This window comes from Diplotaxodon limnothrissa, linkage group LG7, assembly GCF_057381915.1.
Source record: "Diplotaxodon limnothrissa isolate DT_005_m linkage group LG7, D_limnothrissa_male_GT1.1, whole genome shotgun sequence".
NCBI lineage: Eukaryota > Metazoa > Chordata > Actinopteri > Cichliformes > Cichlidae > Diplotaxodon > Diplotaxodon limnothrissa.
Genome location: NC_140602.1, coordinates 54,241,914 through 54,262,360, shown reverse-complemented (window position 1 = coordinate 54,262,360; position 20,447 = coordinate 54,241,914). Strand labels below are relative to the sequence as shown.

At 41.5% G+C, this 20,447-nt stretch overlaps 1 long non-coding RNA gene across 1 annotated transcript; it reads right to left on the bottom strand.

Annotated features, from left to right (window-relative positions):
- Positions 1–18,193: 18,193 nt before the first annotated feature.
- Positions 18,194–19,471, bottom strand: LOC146629234 (uncharacterized). Its single transcript, XR_014906419.1, has 3 exons — positions 19,117–19,471; positions 18,953–19,033; positions 18,194–18,464 (listed from the first exon to the last, which is right to left on the bottom strand). It is a non-coding gene; the product is annotated as an uncharacterized LOC146629234 (long non-coding RNA).
- Between the last annotated feature and the right edge of the window lie 976 nt (positions 19,472–20,447).

Sequence of the window (20,447 nt, the reverse complement as noted above, 5' to 3'; positions counted from 1 at the left end):
GAGCTTTGGTCCAGAGAAGACAGCAGCATTTCTGGATCATGATCACATATGGCTTCTTTTTTGCATAACAGAGCTTTCATCTGCGTTTGTGGTTGGCACGGTGAACTGTGTTCACAGACAGTGATCTCTGGAAGTCTTCCTGAGCCCACGCAGTGATTTCCATGACGGAACCATACGTGTTTTTAAAGCACTGCCACCTGAGGGCCCGAAGGTCAGGAGCATTCAGTATTGATTTTTTGACTCTGACCTTTATCCACAGAGATTTTTCCAGATTCTCTGAGGTTTTGATAACATCATGAACTGTAGATGATGACATTTTCAAAGTTACATTGACAAAGAACATTTGTAGATTGGTGAACATCTGCCCAACCTTTACATCTATGAAACTCTGCCTCTCTAAGAGCTTTTTATTCCTAATCATATTACTGACCTGCTGCCAGTGAACCTAATTACTTGCAAAAAGTTCCTCCAGCTGTTTCCTTTTAGTATCACTTACTTTTCCAGCTTTTTGTTAACCTATCCCAACCTCTTTGAGACAGGTTGCTGCCATTAAGTTCAAAATTAGAAAAATACAATTACATTTTTTAAATATAAAAATTTTAAATATAATGCCAACATATTCTCAGTGGGAAACTCATTTTCAGCATGTCAACACATCAAACGACACGTACATTAAATATATGGAAATCTCTATGACAAAGACAATAAGCTAAAAAGAAAACAAGAGCGAGGATATAATAACAGGATAGAGGACAGTAGAAAAGCGCAATGGGTCGCCAACTGCTGCACCTGTAAGAAAAAACATAGAGACACAACAACAATGAGAAAAACAGCACCTGGAAGTGAAAGATATGAAACAAACACTGGCCCAGTTTTAAATGTGATGTGAAAATCTAACTGTCCTAATAATCTTCCAATAATTTAATTAAAGAAAGGCTGACTGTGAATTGTACTGTTTAAAAGGGCACATCAAACTGTATTTGTATGTGTGTATGCACTTTTCCTTCTTTTATTCTAGTCCTAATAAATTAGTTAGGATGATATTTAAGATACAACTGAATATTGCAATACATTGCTTAAAATTTAAGCCTCAGAAATGCATTAAAACTAATATATATATAATGGTTATGAAGATAACATTCCTATTTATTTTATGCCTGGCAGGTCTGTTCCCAGCATTAACCACAAACCAGGACCACGATAACACTGCAAAGAAAGAGCAGAGCTGAGAGCTCAAGACTGATATGTGAAAATTGAGGCATCCTTCTGAGGACTAATGTGCAAAATGAGCAGACAGATTCACCACCTTTGGCAGCTTTTCAATTAATTCTCACTTTCCCCGAATACTATTGTGCACAAATTAAATTTTTGGCTTTAGGTTTCATGGGCACCAGACAATGGCTGTCATTTAGTGGTTTTTAGCTCAGTATTTTCTCATTTTAAACTCAGCACTTGCAATCAGTGCCCTTCTCTTTTGCTCTGTGGGGGAATCGGAGAAAGAAACGGAGCTTGTCTCAAATAAAGGAGCATTTTAATGTGAAACGCTGCTTTGAGCGAAGGTCATCAGTGAAGCTAAAACAATGAACCCGGGCAGGATATTGGCAGCACCTATTTATGGCCTCACCAGGATCAGGGTGTAAAGCAGCTGCTTATTTAACTCTGTTTCATCCGTAAGTTAAGATGCATCTTACCACTAAAAGCAGGGCAAAAAAAAGAAAAAAAAGCGCAGGTTTACTGGCTTTGTTGAATCCACAGAAGTGAAGACACCGTTCAAAAATGGACGGGGCTTCTAAGGCAGAGCAATTTAAATTTTCTGCCTTTGCCTTATTTTCTCGTTTCATTTCATCCTCTTTTATCAGCAACCTAGAAATCCTCATCTACCCGTTAATAGACCCCAGCAATGCTCTACTATGCAAATTCAAAAACAAAGAGCTGTGGATAATCTAAATTGCCCCTTTATTGTGAGATTTCTCACATGATAGCACGGAGCGAATGGTTCAAATTCTGAAAGAGAGCAACAGATGCAGTTCCAGTTTCGTTAACCCTCTCTAACTCTGCCCCACTTGCTGAGGAAATGAAAACATGCTTTGAGATTCCTTAACAAGCAAATTTCATCATCAAATCTTCAGTGTGGCAGAAGGAAACTCTGCAAAATCATATGCCTCTCAGCTGCAATGTCGCATTTCTGAGTCAAGAACCTGGAAAGGCATAATGATATATACACAATGAATCTGACAAAGAGGGATGGCAAGACAAAGTCGTGTTTTCTTTTTGGAAATGAACCGCATCTGTCTCTTTACTCATGGAAAAGGTAGTTCTGGACATAACCACCTATACTGATTTGCCTGTGTCACCTGAAACACAGTCACAACACAGAGATATTAACCAAAGGTGGCAAAGTCACAAAAAGTCAGATATTACCGTGAGGACAGTAACGCTGATTAAAATTGGTAGTTGCAATGAAGCACAAATGTCAGTGTAACAATCAGCGAATCCAAGTTTTTAAAGGACTTTCTGAAAAACAAAGTCAACTGAACAAAGGCTAGAAAATGACATTCTTTGAGTAGCCACTTGAGTCGGTCTCCAAAAGCAAGTGTAACAGACATCTATCTGTTACAGGAGTATTGTTTGCTTCTCATTAGAGTGCATCACAAAAGGTCCCGTCACTTGCAGATAAAACTTTTCAAGGCAACAAGCAACAACAGCTTTTTTTAATCACACAGACAGCTTTGGTCATTCTATGTCTTAAGAGTTTCTCAACGTAATAAAAGCAATTGAAATGTTATTTGTGGTGATCACATTCACCCCTCATGGTAATGAATCTTTAGTTTTATTCATATTTATTTATATAGACCCAAATCACAACAACAGTCACTTTAAGGGGCTTTTGACTGCAAGGTAAAGACCCAGCAATAATAGAGAGAAACCCCCAATAATCAAACAACCTCCTATAAGCAAGCATTTAGTGATAGTGTGACAGAAAACCTTTCTTCTAACAGGAAGAAACTTCTGTCAGAGCCAGACTCAGGGAGAGCCATCCATCATGATGAGTAGTCTGGTAAAACCTGAGACAGAAGCCATTTATATTTAACTGAATACAATAAAAAGACACCAAATGTTGTTTTAGATTTAAGATTCTTTAAATTGAACTTTGACAAATGAAGAAATTCCTTAGATTATCTTTGCCTTAAATAAACTCTTCTACGAGTAATCACAATTATTACTCCCATTTACACATGCTGATCCAGAGAATTCAAGACTCTGTTGAATGACAAAACCTAATTAATCTAATTCATGTACATCACAAGTGTACAAATACATTGTTAAGACACAGGAAGAAGTGCAGAAAATAAGCATTGCTTCATCTTATGCACAAGCACCACCATCTTCTTTGTTATACTGGCACCCTCCCACTGCTTTTCCATCTCCTCCCCTCTGAGCTCTCACCAAAACCACAAATTAATAGGGTTACATGTTTTGTCAGAAAATAACGAATGATGAATTATTTTCCTTTCTCTTTTTCCTGAATGAAAGCAAATAGTTTCAGGCCCCAAATGAACAAAGAGACAGCCTCTTCTGCGCACATGGGGAGAATCTACTTTAACACTACACCCCCATCAGAAGTCATATTTCATGGTGGATTACAAAGTGAGGTCAACACACCCGATCTCATTTGTTTGTTGTGTTTCATTTTCAGGGAGGCGCATTTTCTCCCCGTATCAGCTGAGAAATAGGAGCGAAGCAGCAGGAGGGAAAGACGAGGTGGGGGATGCGGATCTGATCAAAGGCGTGGTGTCTAATATAGCACATGAAGCTGTTTCATCATCTCTTGATCCTCCTCTGACGCTTCATGTGATGGGGTGTTTGGTTTCTGAACAGAGCTGTGTCTGTGTATGTGTGTGTATGTACAATAACTCGTGAATAGCCGAGATGATAATGCTGAGCCCTTACAAATGTCAGTTCCCTTGCTGAGCTTTAATATCCTGGCATTTCTTTTGCACAGCAGTAGGATTTTTTTTTCACACACCTGGAGCTCTCGACTAACAGTAGCATGTGGCATCTTAAGAAAAAAAACTGAGACAGCTGGTGGATACAGGTTCTTGTGACAAAAACATATATAACATGCACCTAATTACCAGAATGACTTAAATAAGGATTAAAAAAAATTAAAGCACATCTATTGGACAATTAATTAGCATCGTAGCTCTGTGACTGTGTGTTTCTGTGCGTTCCATGGGCCTCATGGGTAAGTGTAGAGCTTCGTGCCTATATTTTAATTACAAATTGTATAAGGCTCACTGGGCCACCGCCCACCCAAAAAAATTCTAGCTTTGAAGATTTACAGAGATAATATGTTAAAAAATACAACAAAAAAAAAAGGATCACCCCGTGCGAGGGCTGCATGGCATCAACGTGTTAGCTCGTTAACGTGTTAGTGCCATGCAGCCCCTCGCATGGATTAACTCGCTAACAGAGATTTGGCGCGTTAATGCGGTTATGGCGTTAACGTCATTTTAACAAGATTAACGCTGACAGCACTAATTACGAGTTAACCCCTAGTTATCAAAAGTGAATACTGATGAAATTGATGTGGAAATCTAAATTTTTATGTGATTATCTTTTTCCAGGCCAATTGAGACAGCCACTCCAAAGATGCTAATTACTGTTCCTGTCATGGATCTGTTGTTTAAGCATTGTGGAGGAATTTCTGTGAGGATCTGGCTGGACTGTAAATGTAAGTAGTTCATGTGAATTTCTGTGTATGTAGACGACATCATGTTTGCAGCAGATGGCAAAAGATTTGTAATTTTCAAGGAATTATCGCAGTTATGACAGAAACTCTCTTCTCTTTTTTTCTCCATTTTTTTTTATCTGACATTTTTACCACCAGGCTTTGTAGTGTCCATAAAGGACATCATGGATTACTTTCAAGTGCTAAGTAGCCCGTATTACACAGCTTTTAACAGAGTTTGTGGTTATTTTAGTGTAGAGAAATAAATGTTTCAGAAAAAAAACACTATTTCCACAAAATTTAAATAACCAACAAGGTAAATATGCCATAGGAGCGTCATTGAAAATACTTATTATTTGTGAAATGAGCTATAGCATCATACATTTATCTTCAAGACTACAAATACACTCAAGTGTTACTCTCCTTTCCAATAAGTAACATCTGCATGCATGTGCTGAGACCAAAATACTCAATCTAGTCATGATTTAGTCATTCACTTAAAGTAAATGAAATTGATGATTGATGTTCAACTGAAAGATTACAAAAGAATGGCATGGTCTAGATATCCAGATACAACTATATCCAAAATCAATAAAAAAAAATGAATACATAATGAAAAATTCAAAGATAACAGAGGATAGCATATTGTCAGAAAAGGTCCTCGGTCTCTGTTGTGGTGACTTTCCTGGTTGGTAATTCAAATGTTCCACATGAGATATCATTTCATTTAAAACACATTTCTTCGGTTTGTGGGTTTCACTGAGATTTTCTTCCTAAATAATGACAGAAGTTCAGCTTTTTTTCATCATGGTTAAAATGAACTAATTTTCCTGTAATTATAAGCCAGCTGTATATAATTACTATTTTCTTTAATACAGTTTTACAGTGTTTAGACTTTATTTAATCCCACACTGGGGAAATTCACTTGTTAGCACAAGGGACAGAAAGAATAGTTCATTTCAGATTACTACATGAAACAATAAATAACTAAGAGAATAGTGTACAACAAAGCCAAAATACAATACTCAGCACAGATAGTTACTATATAAGTTTTGTTTTATATGTACATTAAGTGCTGTAGGAGTGATGTAATATAAAAACAACTGGCTTCCATCTAGGTTATGTAATGTATGATTTCAAACTTATATATTTAAACTTCCATTGTTTTCATTCAAATTCTGTTGTTTTCATTCAAATTCCGTTGTTTTCATTCAAATTCTGTTGTTTTCATTCAAATTCCGTTGTTTTCATTCAAATTCTGTTGTTTTCATTCAAATTTCATTGTTTTCATTCAAATTTTGTTCTGTTCATTGTAATTCCGTTGTTTTCATTCAAATTCTGTTGTTTTCATTTAAATGCTTTTGTTTTCATTCTAATTCTACTCTTTTTCTTCAGATTCTATTGTTTGTTTTAGAATTCTATTGCTTTCATTCAAACTCTCTTCTATACATTCTAATTCCGTTGTTTTCATTCATATTCTGTTGTTTTCATCCAAATTCTTTGGTTTTTGATCAAATTCTGTTCTTTTAATTCAAATTCTGTTGTTCTCATTCAAATTCCATTGTTTTCATTCAAATTCCATTGTTTCTTCTCAAATTCTGTTGTTTTCATTCAAATTCCGTTGTTTTCATTTAAATTCTGTTCTTTTCATTCTAATTCCATTGTTTTGATTCAAATTCTGTTCTGTTCATTCTAATTCTGTTTTTTCATTGAAATTCCGTGGTTTTCATTCAAATGCTGTTTTTTTCATTCTAATTCTACTCTTTTTATTCAAATTCTATTGTTTGTTTTAGAATTCTGTTGCTTTCATTCAAACTCTGGGGCCTGTTCTTCGTACCGCGCTAAGTGAGTTAGCTGGATGAGATTGTTGACGATTTCGCGTGATCCTGGATCGTTCGGTTCCCCGAAGCCCATCCGGGACTTGCTGTCATAGCAACAGAGCCGTAAGCGTAAACCTGCTGGGGAGCAGGTTTACTTTATGTAAACAGGATTAGATCGCGGCCACGCAGGTATGTCCGCGTCATTCATACGAAAGCAACAGCGATATTCCACCACTGTTTCACCATAAATAAATAACATCAATGTAACTAAAGACAATGCAGCACCTGATCCATTTATTGATTTCACACAGATACATACAGGTCATTCCCTAAAAAAGGGAAATGTACTATTAACATTCTATTACATGTATGTGATTATTACAGATGTAATTCATATTTCAGAGTAGTAATTGTAAATTACTTCGTGTAATCAAGATGAGAGACCACGGCTATAAAAGCGAAGGTGGATTTGGGAAGTCTGTCGCAGCCATGTCCTGTCCGTTTACGCGAGCAACCCATTGCGGAAGGTGCAAGATTGATAAGGAGAGTCCTCAGAATTCAGCGTATATTGCGGGACAGACAGGATCCTTTAGCTCAGCGCGACAGTGTGCTCATAGAGAGATATCGATTTTCCCGTGAGGGTATTATTCACTTAACCAACTTGTTGACGAGGGGGTGCAGGACCACCACCTGTCTTTTTTTGCTCTGCCCTTTTCTTGGTTGCTGTTATAAACAAACAGAGTATTCCAGGGTCTCTTTCCAAGAGACGACAAGCAATATAAGTGATAAATATTACCATTCTGTAGAATATTCTTATATTTCACTTTTACTTGTTCCCATGTTCTAGTGGGTCCTGTTGTGGCTCTAATGTGAAAGGGGATATAATATAACATATTATAATATAATATAATGTAATATAATATTGGATAATATGGTGTGATATGATAAATCTACCCTACCGCCTACTGGTGTTGGCCAGAGGGGCCGATGGCGCAATATGGCAGCCTGGCTTCTGTCAGTCTGCCCCAGGGCAGCTGTGGCTACAACTGTAGCTTGCCTCCACCAGTGTGTGAATGTGAGAGTGAATGAATAGTGGCATTGTAAAGCGCTTTGGGTGCCTTGAAAAGCGCTATATAAATCCACTCCATTATTATTGTTATTATTGAATTACTTACGAGTTTGATTTGTCAGCAACTTTCTGCCAGCCCTCTCTCCTTGCTTTTGCAGCCTTTGCAGTGTTCCCTTGCGTTTTAATTAAACTCTGAAACTCCTGAAATCCCTCACTCAAGAGTTCTTGCTCTGCTGCCGAAAAATACCGAGCGCGCTCCTTCGACATTTTCGCCGACCAATCAAAGGGTTGCCGATCAATGTTTCTACTATCGATGCGACGTTGGGCCACCCAGTGATCTCACATTACTTCATCCAGCTATACTAATCGTCAACAACAGGTGTGTTCGGGGAACCGGAATAGCGAGCTCAGAGTTAGCGCGATGATTTGGTCTTGGATGTTTCATTTGATCTTGGATGTAGTAAGCGACGTACGAAGCACAGGGCCCTGTTCTGTACATTCTAATTCCGTTGTTTTCATTCAAATTCCATTGTTTTTGTTCAAATTCTGTTTTCATTCAAATTCTGTTGTTTTCATTCAAATTCCGTCGTTTTCATTTTGATTCCATTGTTTTCATTCAAATTCCATTGTTTTCATTCAAATTCCGTTGTTTTCATTCAATTCTGTTGTTTTCATTCTAATTCCATTGTTTTCATTCAAATTCTGTTGTTTTCATTCAAATTCGATTGTTTTCATTCTATTTCCATTGTTTGTTCTCAAATTCTGTTGTTTTCATTCAAATTCCATCGTTTTCATTTTAATTCCGTTGTTTTCATTCAAATTCTAGTCATTTCATTCTAATTCCGTTCATTTCATTGAGATTCTGTTGTTTTCATTCAATTGCTGTTTTTTTTTCATTCTAATTCCACTCTTTTTATTCAAATGCTATTGTTTGTTTTAGGATTCTGTTGCTTTCATTCAAACTCTGTTCTATACATTCTAATTCCGTTGTTTTCATTCTAATTCTGTTGTTTGTTTTAACCTGATTTCACAGTTTCATAGCCAATGATAAATCTAAAGTAATGAAATCACAGCTTAACTATTATTTCAAAATACGGTGTCAAATCTCCACCCCATCAGGAGACAACAATGAGCGTCTTAATTTCTAATAGCTCTGAGTCACTCCCAACATAAGGAAATCTATTTTTAGAATAACAAGGGGGGAGGGGAGGAATCAGAGATTCTTCTCCCAGTTATTGAATAATTTATAGACCTTGCCAGTGTACTCATTAAAGCCTCCACGGTAGGCAGACAACGAGGGGGTGGGTGGGATGGAGGGAGAGTGCTGTCAAATGGAGAGGGAGAGAAAAAGGATTGGCTATTTGGTAAGACGGCTTAGACGAGAGGCGAGGAGAGAGAGCACGGGAGATGTTGGAGACAAAAGAAGAAAGAGAAGGAGTACAGAAAATACTGGCATATCAAGGGAGATGGAAGGGGGAAAAACACTTCCTGTCAGTGTGATGATTAAAAGATTTATGGGAGTTGAAAGGGAGGGGGTTGACTCTTCCCACAGCCACTCTTCCTTTTGTCTTCTTTGAACTTGGGATGTGTCGACAGGCTAAGGGAGTTTGGTTAAACCCGACTGATCGCACATATGAGGTGCCGCTTGGTCTTTGAATTAGCAGGTCCGGGAACAGACTCGGAGGGAGGACAGAGAAAGGCAAAATGAAGGAGGTGTGGTGGCATGAGAAATTGGAAGTGTGGTTAAGGGAATCTGTGGAAAGCAGGTCAGATAGATAGATAGATAGATAGATAGATAGATAGATAGATAGATAGATAGATAGATAGATAGATAGATAGATAGATAGATAGATAGATAGATAGATAGATAGATAGATAGGGGTGCAACAATACTCGTATCGATATTGAACCGTTCGATACAGTGCTTTCGGTACTATATGTACGCATATGTATCAAACAATACAAAACATTTTATTTATTTCATCAACTTTTCTTCTGACGATGCTGTCTGTGTTGAGCGCTCAGTGAATGTCCGTTCGACTACTCCGCCTAGGCTGCACTGTCGAGTGCAGATCCACAGAGCGCAGCGCAAGCTAGCAAGACAGAAGCTAAGCTCGAAATTGAACCTCCCCCACCCTCTTTCAGATCTGGCATTTGGAACTATCTTGGTTTTCATGTGAAGCATGACCCTGATGGTAAGAGCGTCATGGACAAAAGTAAAACAGCGACGCAATGCTCAATTGGTGGGAACTAGTGCGTTTGTTCCCACTGATATGTTTAATATGCTGCTGAGAATATAGCCCAGAAGAAGCGTATAGTATAGCTTTTATTTTGGAAAGAGCCATTTCTCTGTAATAAACTCTTTTCCAAAGATGAGCGATTTCTCGATCAGATAGATTTTTTTATTTTTTTTTATTTTGTTGTTTCAGCAACATTATGTAACCAACTTTAAGGTATAAAGGTGAATTACAGCGCAATAATTACTTGGGCTCGTAATAAGACCCTGGCCAGAATCAGAAGACACCAAATTCGTATGGAGCCAAAGTATTGAGCAGCAATAATGACCTGGACACAATGTTAACTTTTGAGTAGCCACTCTTGTATTGTTACAAAGTATAACAGGTATTTGTCCAATTTGTACAGATAAAGTATAAAATAAAATAAATAGTGTGCACACTCAACAAAATAAAAGTACTCGTTGGGGCCCTTTAAGAATTTAGAGTTAAGCTGGCGATAGCCAACTTCAAAGGTCCTTGTGAATGTAACTGGAATGTATGAGTGTGTGGTGTGTATCTTCTTTGGGGTAGATCGTCCTCAAAGTGGTTGGCTCGCCATCTATCACAACCAGAATATCGTCCTGGTCCTTGGACTTTTCCGTCCTCTCCAAAAAACCTGACCTATAATCCAGGTCATAAAATGTACATTCTAATCAGTCTGTTTCAGATGCATTGTTTAAGGTTAAAATACAAAATCAAAATATTGCATCACCTCATATTCATTGCATCAACATCTTAAATCTTATCAAATCTCACAGTTCTGTTGTACAACATTCAATTTTCAAGCATATCAAATATGAGAACTAAACATCTAAGTTGCTCAAATATTTCTCTATTCATGTAAACATTAATTAAACAATACTTATGGTAAGTAACCATTGACACTCAAAATACAATACACCATAACAAATTCAGAACTATGTGCAAATAAGCAACAAAATATACATATGAGTTCAGTTCAGAGGCATTAAAGCAGTGTGCTTAATTTCTCCACGCTATAGGCCTATTCGTGAGAGAGAAATGCACTAAAAATTACCCTCTAGATTACTTTAAACTCACAGTGAACTGACAAAATTTAGCTTTAGAGCAGCTAAGAACATGTTGCTCACCGTTGCTCTGTTTCACAAAAGCCCAACACACACTGGCGTTGGAATTGCAGCAGCTCTCCGGATGAAAGGTGAGTGGTTAGCCTGTGAGACACCGAGCTAGCATTAGCATGATCGCGACGGTAAGTCTCTACAAGTTTTTTCCATCAGAATAACACTCGTCTTACCGACGTTGCCTCTCTCCTTCATCCAGCCACTCGACTCCGGACTTCCAGCAGGTAAGTAGGCTGGTTTTCCTTCCTCTCAATCCTGAGTTTTCCTCTCTTTTGTCCGTGGATTTCTCGGTTTGAGTAGCAGATGCCTCCACTCCTCTTGCTGAGATAAGAAAAACCCGGGACACCATGCACCTCCACCTCACTTCCTGGCTGACAGGGTCAATGCGGCCTGGGTAGGCTCTGATTGGTTGCTGAGCTAGGTGCCCTCACGTGGGGTGAACTGAGAGGTGCATTCAATGGTCATAGGAAATACGACGCTTGTTGATGTGGACAGTTAATATAAAGAGAATAAGTATGATATTTTTCATCTGGGCTACACCCTCCCCTCCTGAACTCATGCACGTCCCTGTGCATGGTAGACAGTTAAATGATGATTATTTGACGGGTCAAGGAAGAGGGCGAAGCAGGCTCTTCACCATCACTGATGACATCGGCCCAAGCTGAAGACAGTCCTTGCAAGAATGATTTTGCTGCAGTGATCAGAGGATTGCCTAGCTCCGTATAGTCAAGCCGTCGTGGCGGACGACGGTTTCTCTCAGATCTCCTTACAGAATCATTTGTATCCATGTTTTCCCTTGTATCCACTGGGACTATCTCCTCCACTCTCTCCTCAGAATTCGCACCTCTGGTGCCAGCCTCCTGAAATGGAAGTTGCCTTTCTTGGACGTCTGGGTCATCAACAGGTGAGTCAGTTTCAGTTAAGGTTATTTCATCCACTTGTTCGGTCGGTGTGACTCCATTGGTAGATAAGTACTCAGTATCATCTGTAGTACTGTTAGGCATATCAGGTATGTTGCCAAAATCAGATTGGCTGTCAAAAACAGGTGGGTTGTCAATATCAGGAACATTTACAGGACTCTCACTCACTGTGTGGACAGGGGAACTCAACCAAACAGGAATGAGCAAATCATCTTCTTCGTCTGAGGAGTTCTCTTCCTCTAGCGCTGGATTTGCACGGGTTCTTGGCCTGCGTGACACTGGCTTCTGTACATGCTCACTGCTTTCCTCCACAGGTAGGTAGCCACATGGTAGCAACAGATCCCGGTGTAGTGTTCTTAGGGGACCATCTTTGTTTTCAGGCTTAACTGTATATACTGGGAGGTTGCCTGCCCTTCTCACCACTACATGCACAGTGTGTTCCCACTTGTCTGAAATCTTATGTTTGCCCCGGATACGGACATTCCTGACCAATACCCGATCTCCAGCTTCCAAGTCTGATGCAGTTACATGTCTGTCAAACCTCATTTTGTTCTTGTGAGCCATCTTTGCAGCCTTGTCCATAGCTAACTTGTAGCTTTCTTTGAGACGTGACTTGAGTTTTTGCACATATTCAGAGTGAGATGAGTGTTGTTCCTCTTGCACTGGCAGGTTGAATGCAAGGTCAACTGGCAACCGAGGTTGGCGTCCGAACATCAGTTCGTACGGGGAGAAACCAGTCACTTCATTCCTGGTGCAGTTATAAGCGTGGACCAGGGGTCTTACATGGTCACGCCAACAGGACTTATCTTGATCACGGAGAGTTCCCAACATATCAAGCAAGGTACGATTAAATCGTTCCACAGGATTGCCCCTAGGATGGTATGGGGTTGTCCTCACCTTGTGGTTACCAGCCACCTGACAGAGCTCCTTGATTGTGCGGGACTCGAAATCTGGACCCTGGTCACTATGCAATTTTTCTGGGATGCCATAGTGTACCATAAAGTTCTCCCACAGACACCTTGCCACTGTGCGGGCCTTTTGATTAGGTGTTGGGATAGCAACTGCAAATTTAGTGAAGTGGTCCGTGATCACCAATATATCTTTGGTTCCACTCCTGTCAGCTTCCAGGGACAAGAAGTCCATGCACAAGAGTTCAAGAGGTCGTGTCGTATTAATGTTGACCAAGGGGGCCGCTCTTTCAGGCCGTGCCTTCCTCCGCACGCACCTGCCACACGTCTTCACTTTCCTTTCCACGTCCAAAGCCATCCTTGGCCAATAAAATCTTGACCTTACAAGGTCCAGTGTACGGTCGACTCCCATGTGACCCATATGGTCATGCAGGCTGGTGAGAACTGTGTTGCGAAGCTCAGCTGGAAGTACAAGCTGGTAGGTTTTCTGGGACCTCTCTTGGCGTCGCCGGTACAAGACATTGTTGCGGAGCTCAAGACGGTTAAGCTCTCGGAGGAGCAGTGGAAGCTCAGGGAACTGTGTGCGCACGGTTGGAGGTGGTGTGTCCCCATATTCGATCTGAGAAATAACATGCTTTATACACTGATCGGCTCTTTGCTCGTCTGCCAGCTCTGCCTCAGTTAGATGGGGAATGGTTGGCAGACCTCCAAACTGTTCCTCTTGCCCATAGCTATCAGGTACAGCACTAGGAGACACAGCAAGCACCTCCACCAAGGCAACACAATCTGCATCTGCCTCTCTTTCATTGTCAGGACTGACGCTGTAGGTGAACTGCCTCTCACAGATTGCTTTCACCACAGACTGATTTACAGCATTGATGTTGTCTGGATCACAAAGGTGATCTTGAGTGAACTGTTGTATGCGTTCAATCTCTTTTTGTGATTTCAGGTCGTCCGCTAGCCCTCCGTGTGGTCTGCGTGATAATCCATCCGCATCTCCATTCTGCTTCCCTGGACGATAGAGGAGTTTGAAAGAGAATGTGGACAGTGCTGCTAGCCACCTATAGCTAGTTGCGTCAAGTTTTGCTGAAGTCAGAATGTAAGTCAGCGGATTACTATCCGTTACAACAGTGAAGTGGTTGCCGTAGAGATAGTCGCTGAACTTTTCTGTAACTGACCACTTGAGCGCCAGAAACTCCAACTTGTGCGCTGGATAGCGATTTTCGCTCCGTGACAGCCCTCTACTTGCATAGCCTATGACTCTAAGTTGTCCCTCTTGCTCCTGATACAATACAGCACCAAGCCCGGTGGTACTGGCGTCGGTGTGCAGTATATAGGGTTTCTGGGGGTCAGCGAAGGCAAGTACAGGGGCAGTGGTGAGACTTTGGATGACTGACTCGAAGGCTTCCTGGCAAGCTGGCGTCCAGCGACCTCCGAAAGGGTCTTTTGGGTCATGGTACTGATGTGCACTTTGTCTTGCGTTTACTTTTGATTTCTTGTGGCTAGGTGGGTACCCCGAAGTTAAGTTGTGGAGAGGTTTCACAATGCTGGAATACCCCTTAACGAACCTTCTATAATACCCAGCAAAACCAAGGAACGACTTTAACTCTCGCAGGGTCTGTGGGACAGGCCATGTTTTAAGGGCCGAAATCTTCTCAGGGTCAGTCCGAACTCCATTTCTGGAGACCACATGTCCCAGATAACGGACTGAAGTCTGGAAGAAGACACATTTCTCTGGTGACAGCTTTAACCCAAACTCTTTTAGACGAGTGAGCACTTTCATGAGTCTTTCTTCGTGTTCCTCAAGGGTTCGGGAGAATACTATCACGTCATCAAGAAAGACCAATGCATCCTTCAAATGCATATCCCCCATGCACCGCTCCATTAACCGCTGGAACGTGCTGGGGGCGTTCGTTACACCCTGAGGCATTCTGTTGAACTCCCAGAAGCCGAGAGGGCACACAAAGGCCGTCTTCGGTTTGTCTGCTTCTTCGACCTCGATCTGGTAGTACCCTGATTTTAGATCAAGAACAGAGAACCACTGTGAACCATTGAGGGCTGAGAATGTGTCCTCTAGCTTCGGAAGGCTGTACGCATCTTTTATAGTCTGAAGGTTTAGACGCCTATAATCGATGCACAACCGGACTTGGCCGTTCTTTTTCCGGACTACCACTATGGGTGACGCAAATGGGGACTCTGACTCTCTAATAACTCCTGCATCAAGGAGTTCCTGAATGTGCTTCCGGACAGCCTCAATGTCCCGTGGGTGGATTGGCCGGGCACGTAGTTTGAAAGGCGTGCCATCCGAAAGTTTTATATGATGTCGCACCTGGTCCGTCCGGCCAAAATCCAGGTCGTGCTGTGCAAACACCTCAGGCATGCCGCTGAGCTGCTGAGTGATGCGCTGTTTCCATTCCAATGGAACTGGGGAGTCACCAAAATTGAAGGTTATGGTGGGCTCTTGGAAAGACGGAGTGTCTGGAGTTCTCTGGGATAGTTCTGACTGTTTGGTCTTGTTGTGTTCCTTTAATAGGATGGTCTGATAAGCACTAACCTCTGCAATAGTACACTTGGCAGGGATGACAATGTCGTGGTCAGACTCGTTGCTTATAACAACTGGCAACTTGTGGGGCCGCCGCTGGGGAAAGTCCACCAGACCGGCTTTAAGTAGCAGGCCACCGGGCAAGGGGGACGATGATGGGTACTCAATTACAACTGATTTTTCATCCTGAAGGCCCTCGCCAAGGGCGACTCCCTCCACCACTACAGTTGAACCAGCTGGAATGACTTGAGGCATCTTGCCAAGTAGCTTCACTACCCCCTGATGGGTGTCACTTGTCTGCTTCCGTCTCAACTCAATGATTTTGAAGACTACTTTGTAGCCATGTGGGAGGGGTTGACGATTGGCTAAGTCAGTCTCTGAGTAGATGTCGAACAGTACATCTAGGGTGTTTGTGCCTATGAGCATGAGGGATTGTGAAGTGTCAGGGACGATTAAAGCAAGTGTGTTTACATCTACTGGAACACCTATAAAGTCCTTTGGAAAAGTTATGGTCATTTCTATATAGCCAAAGTAAGGCACTAGCTGGCCATTAGCACCTTCCACTTCTAAGAGGTCATGTAGTGGCTTGATCTTTTGCTCTGAAAGGTGCTGCTGGTAAAATGACTCAGGAACAGTGGTAACTTGGGAGCCTGAGTCAAGAAGACAGTTGACTTCTTCACCTCTCACAGTCACTTGAGCTGTACTTCTGGTACCAATCAACTGTTTAGGGAGTTGGAAAGATTGGTTCTGCTCTGAATGGTTTAAGCCAGAACATGTTTGTGCTTTGACAGTCTTTGCTGGGGTACTTACTTTGTTAACCTCAGCTGTGATTTTGTCACCATTGTTTACGTCTGAGGGACGTTGTTGACTCTCCTCAGCTCCTGTTTGTCCCACAACAGGAACTGTTAGATGTTTAAAGGTGAATCTGTACAATCTCGCGCTTCCCACTGGCGTTGTTTCTCCTCCAACTGCTTCTTTTTTTCTGCTACTAGGTTGGGGTTAGCGGGGTCAACACAGCATGGAGCGATATGTCCATCTTCACCGCAGTTGAAACAATACCAGGGCTTGGGTCTGCCCCTTTGCCTCTTTGAAGTCTGTCTTTGCATACGTCCATCTACACCATGTGGCTTTGACATCTTACTCTGCGGCTTCCCTGCAGGGTCCTTGCTGTTTGCAAACTTTGTTTTTTTCTGTGACATGAATGTAGTTAGTTGACTTTGCAGACTCGCCACCTGCTTTCGCAGATCCTCAATAGCAGCAATGCTACTCCCATGTTTCTCCTCTGGTTCACAAACATGTGCACCCTGGAACTGTAACTGAGTTCTCTGCTTTGTGGTGCCAATGTGTTTTCTCATACGGTTAGTTTTTGCTTGCTGTCGATCTTCCTCAGAGCGAATCATTAACAACAGGTCTGAGAATTGGGGTGGGCTGCTCTTCTTTTGCTCAAGTTGCAGGGCGCTGAGTAGGTCGTTGTCCCAACATCCCCTGCAGAACTGTTTAAGTAGATGTTTGTCCACTTCTTCACATGCGACTCCCCCCATCTTCGTGGCTCTGTTTAATGCTAGCTGTAGCCGGTGAAGGTAAGTGGATGACTTCTCACCTGGATCTTGAAGGGTGTTCAGGAATTGAGCGAAAAGTTCCTCACCATCTTCTACAGTGCCAAAGGCTGAATCTAGAAGCTGCAAATAAGTCACAGGTGGTGACTCAGGCCGCAAACTCTTAACTATATCAGCTGCTGGTGGGAGCAGGCTCTCATGGATCTTTCTGGATATTTGCAGGGGGGACATGCTGGGATCATTTTGGAGCAGTTCAATTTGTGTGCGCCATGTGTCATAATCAGTTTCATTGTTAGGTCTGGGAACCTTACCGGAGAAGGAACGGAGTCTCACCTGGGACTGGATGTGTGGGACAACATCTTGCCTTCGTACGATATGCTCTACCACAACCTTCTGAATGTCAGGTGGGTTCAAGTCACTTACTGAGAGGGACGCTGCTCTCCTTCCATTAGTGAGGGGAACATCATCAGTGGCACCAGTATCACTTGGTGTAACATCTGAATGTGAGGTGTGACACTGTCGCTCTTTAGAAGCGGGCGGAGATACAACAGTGGTCTCGACATACGTGGGAGAAGGTTCTTCAGTGGTAGGTCGCATGGCTTCAACATCCTCCCCAATCTGACACATCATCTCCTTCAGCACCTCACCGTAGTCTTTGCCACTCAGCTTGGCTAGTTCCTTGAGTTCCGCCAAGTAGGTTTTTGTAACATTACTCCCAACCGTGGTAGTGTACATGCTACTGAGTGTTTTAATTTCATAGACAACGCTGGGATCAGCTTGTGCTGTGTATGTGTATGGTAAACGAGGTTCTAAACCTTCTAAGGCTGAACTGCTAGAGTATTCTACGATCAGGTTTTGGTAGAAGTTGGACAGTGAATCATCAACAAAAAGGACTCTTGTGATTTTACCATACTGTTTCAGAAAGTCAATGACCTGTTCATCTTTCTCAGATACCTGTGTTATCCCAGCGACAACAACCGCATTAGGTATTTTGACACCAGACTTTTGTATGAAATCCATGCTGGTCATTGCCTCAATATTGATGCTCAAATCAATTGGCTCCTGGCTGGCTCGCCACTTCTGTAACCAACTTTAAGGTATAAAGGTGAATTACAGCGCAATAATTACTTGGGCTCGTAATAAGACCCTGGCCAGAATCAGAAGACACCAAATTCGTATGGAGCCAAAGTATTGAGCAGCAATAATGACCTGGACACAATGTTAACTTTTGAGTAGCCACTCTTGTATTGTTACAAGGTATAACAGGTATTTGTCCAATTTGTACAGATAAAGTATAAAATAAAATAAATAGTGTGCACACTCAACAAAATAAAAGTACTCGTTGGGGCCCTTTAAGAATTTAGAGTTAAGCTGGCGATAGCCAACTTCAAAGGTCCTTGTGAATGTAACTGGAATGTATGAGTGTGTGGTGTGTATCTTCTTTGGGGTAGATCGTCCTCAAAGTGGTTGGCTCGCCATCTATCACAACCAGAATATCGTCCTGGTCCTTGGACTTTTCCGTCCTCTCCAAAAAACCTGACCTATAATCCAGGTCATAAAATGTACATTCTAATCAGTCTGTTTCAGATGCATTGTTTAAGGTTAAAATACAAAATCAAAATATTGCATCACCTCATATTCATTGCATCAACATCTTAAATCTTATCAAATCTCACAGTTCTGTTGTACAACATTCAATTTTCAAGCATATCAAATATGAGAACTAAACATCTAAGTTGCTCAAATATTTCTCTATTCATGTAAACATTAATTAAACAATACTTATGGTAAGTAACCATTGACACTCAAAATACAATACACCATAACAAATTCAGAACTATGTGCAAATAAGCAACAAAATATACATATGAGTTCAGTTCAGAGGCATTAAAGCAGTGTGCTTAATTTCTCCACGCTATAGGCCTATTCGTGAGAGAGAAATGCACTAAAAATTACCCTCTAGATTACTTTAAACTCACAGTGAACTGACAAAATTTAGCTTTAGAGCAGCTAAGAACATGTTGCTCACCGTTGCTCTGTTTCACAAAAGCCCAACACACACTGGCGTTGGAATTGCAGCAGCTCTCCGGATGAAAGGTGAGTGGTTAGCCTGTGAGACACCGAGCTAGCATTAGCATGATCGCGACGGTAAGTCTCTACAAGTTTTTTCCATCAGAATAACACTCGTCTTACCGACGTTGCCTCTCTCCTTCATCCAGCCACTCGACTCCGGACTTCCAGCAGGTAAGTAGGCTGGTTTTCCTTCCTCTCAATCCTGAGTTTTCCTCTCTTTTGTCCGTGGATTTCTCGGTTTGAGTAGCAGATGCCTCCACTCCTCTTGCTGAGATAAGAAAAACCCGGGACACCATGCACCTCCACCTCACTTCCTGGCTGACAGGGTCAATGCGGCCTGGGTAGGCTCTGATTGGTTGCTGAGCTAGGTGCCCTCACGTGGGGTGAACTGAGAGGTGCATTCAATGGTCATAGGAAATACGACGCTTGTTGATGTGGACAGTTAATATAAAGAGAATAAGTATGATATTTTTCATCTGGGCTACACCTACATTTAAAAACCGTACTTTTGAGTTAAAATATATATTTATAATTTTAATAAATGACAAATTAAAAGGCATGAACATTTTTTCGTATCGAAAAAATATTGAACCGTGACACCAAAGTATCGAACCGAACCGAACCAAACCAAGAATTTTGTGTATGTTGCACCCCTAATAGATAGATAGATAGATACATAGATAGATAGATTGATTTGTTTTTTTCTTCAAGGTACCAATTTTTCTGTTGCAGCACTCTGCCACAAACAAAGTCTGTAGTGCAGATGAAATGGCACCACTCAGTGTAAATTACCTCTGAGAGTTTAGTGTTAATGCTTCTGCTGCTGCACTTAAACCAGGCATTTAATGTCATAAGAGAATTTTCAGTGCTCCTCCCTCTTCATCTTCTCCTACTCCAGTAGCTCTGTGTTTACGCTCTGTTCCACAGGTCAGCACATATACTGTAAAATATGAAGCACCCAAGTCCATGACAAACCACCACGCGTCTCCCGTTGTCTGCATGCATCCCTGAATATTTCATAAACGGCACATAGCAGATGTTGTTGTAAAGAGCATCAATATTTCATGTGCCTTTTGTCTCCCTTTCTGATATTTTGTATTCTTGCAGCACTGGTGACGGCGGTCGCGTTAGCCAAACAGCCACTGTGGTTTTGTCTGTTACGAGGCATTAGGTCTGAGTCGTGTTCCGCTTGCTGGTTAATGGAGAAAACAAATCACAACATTGTTCAAACTATAGTGGGGGTGATCAGCGGGCTCGTTTGCAGGTGTCTAATGAGCAAGGCTTGCTCTTTTCTTTTTCTTCCTCTCCCTGATCCCTCATTCCAGCATGTCGTAATTCTCAATGACTTCCTTTTAATGACACCCTAACAGTGTTGATTAATTTCATCAGAAATTACACTGGAGGTTTGCAAGGAAAGCATTTGCATAATGCACAAAGTGTACAATGCTTTT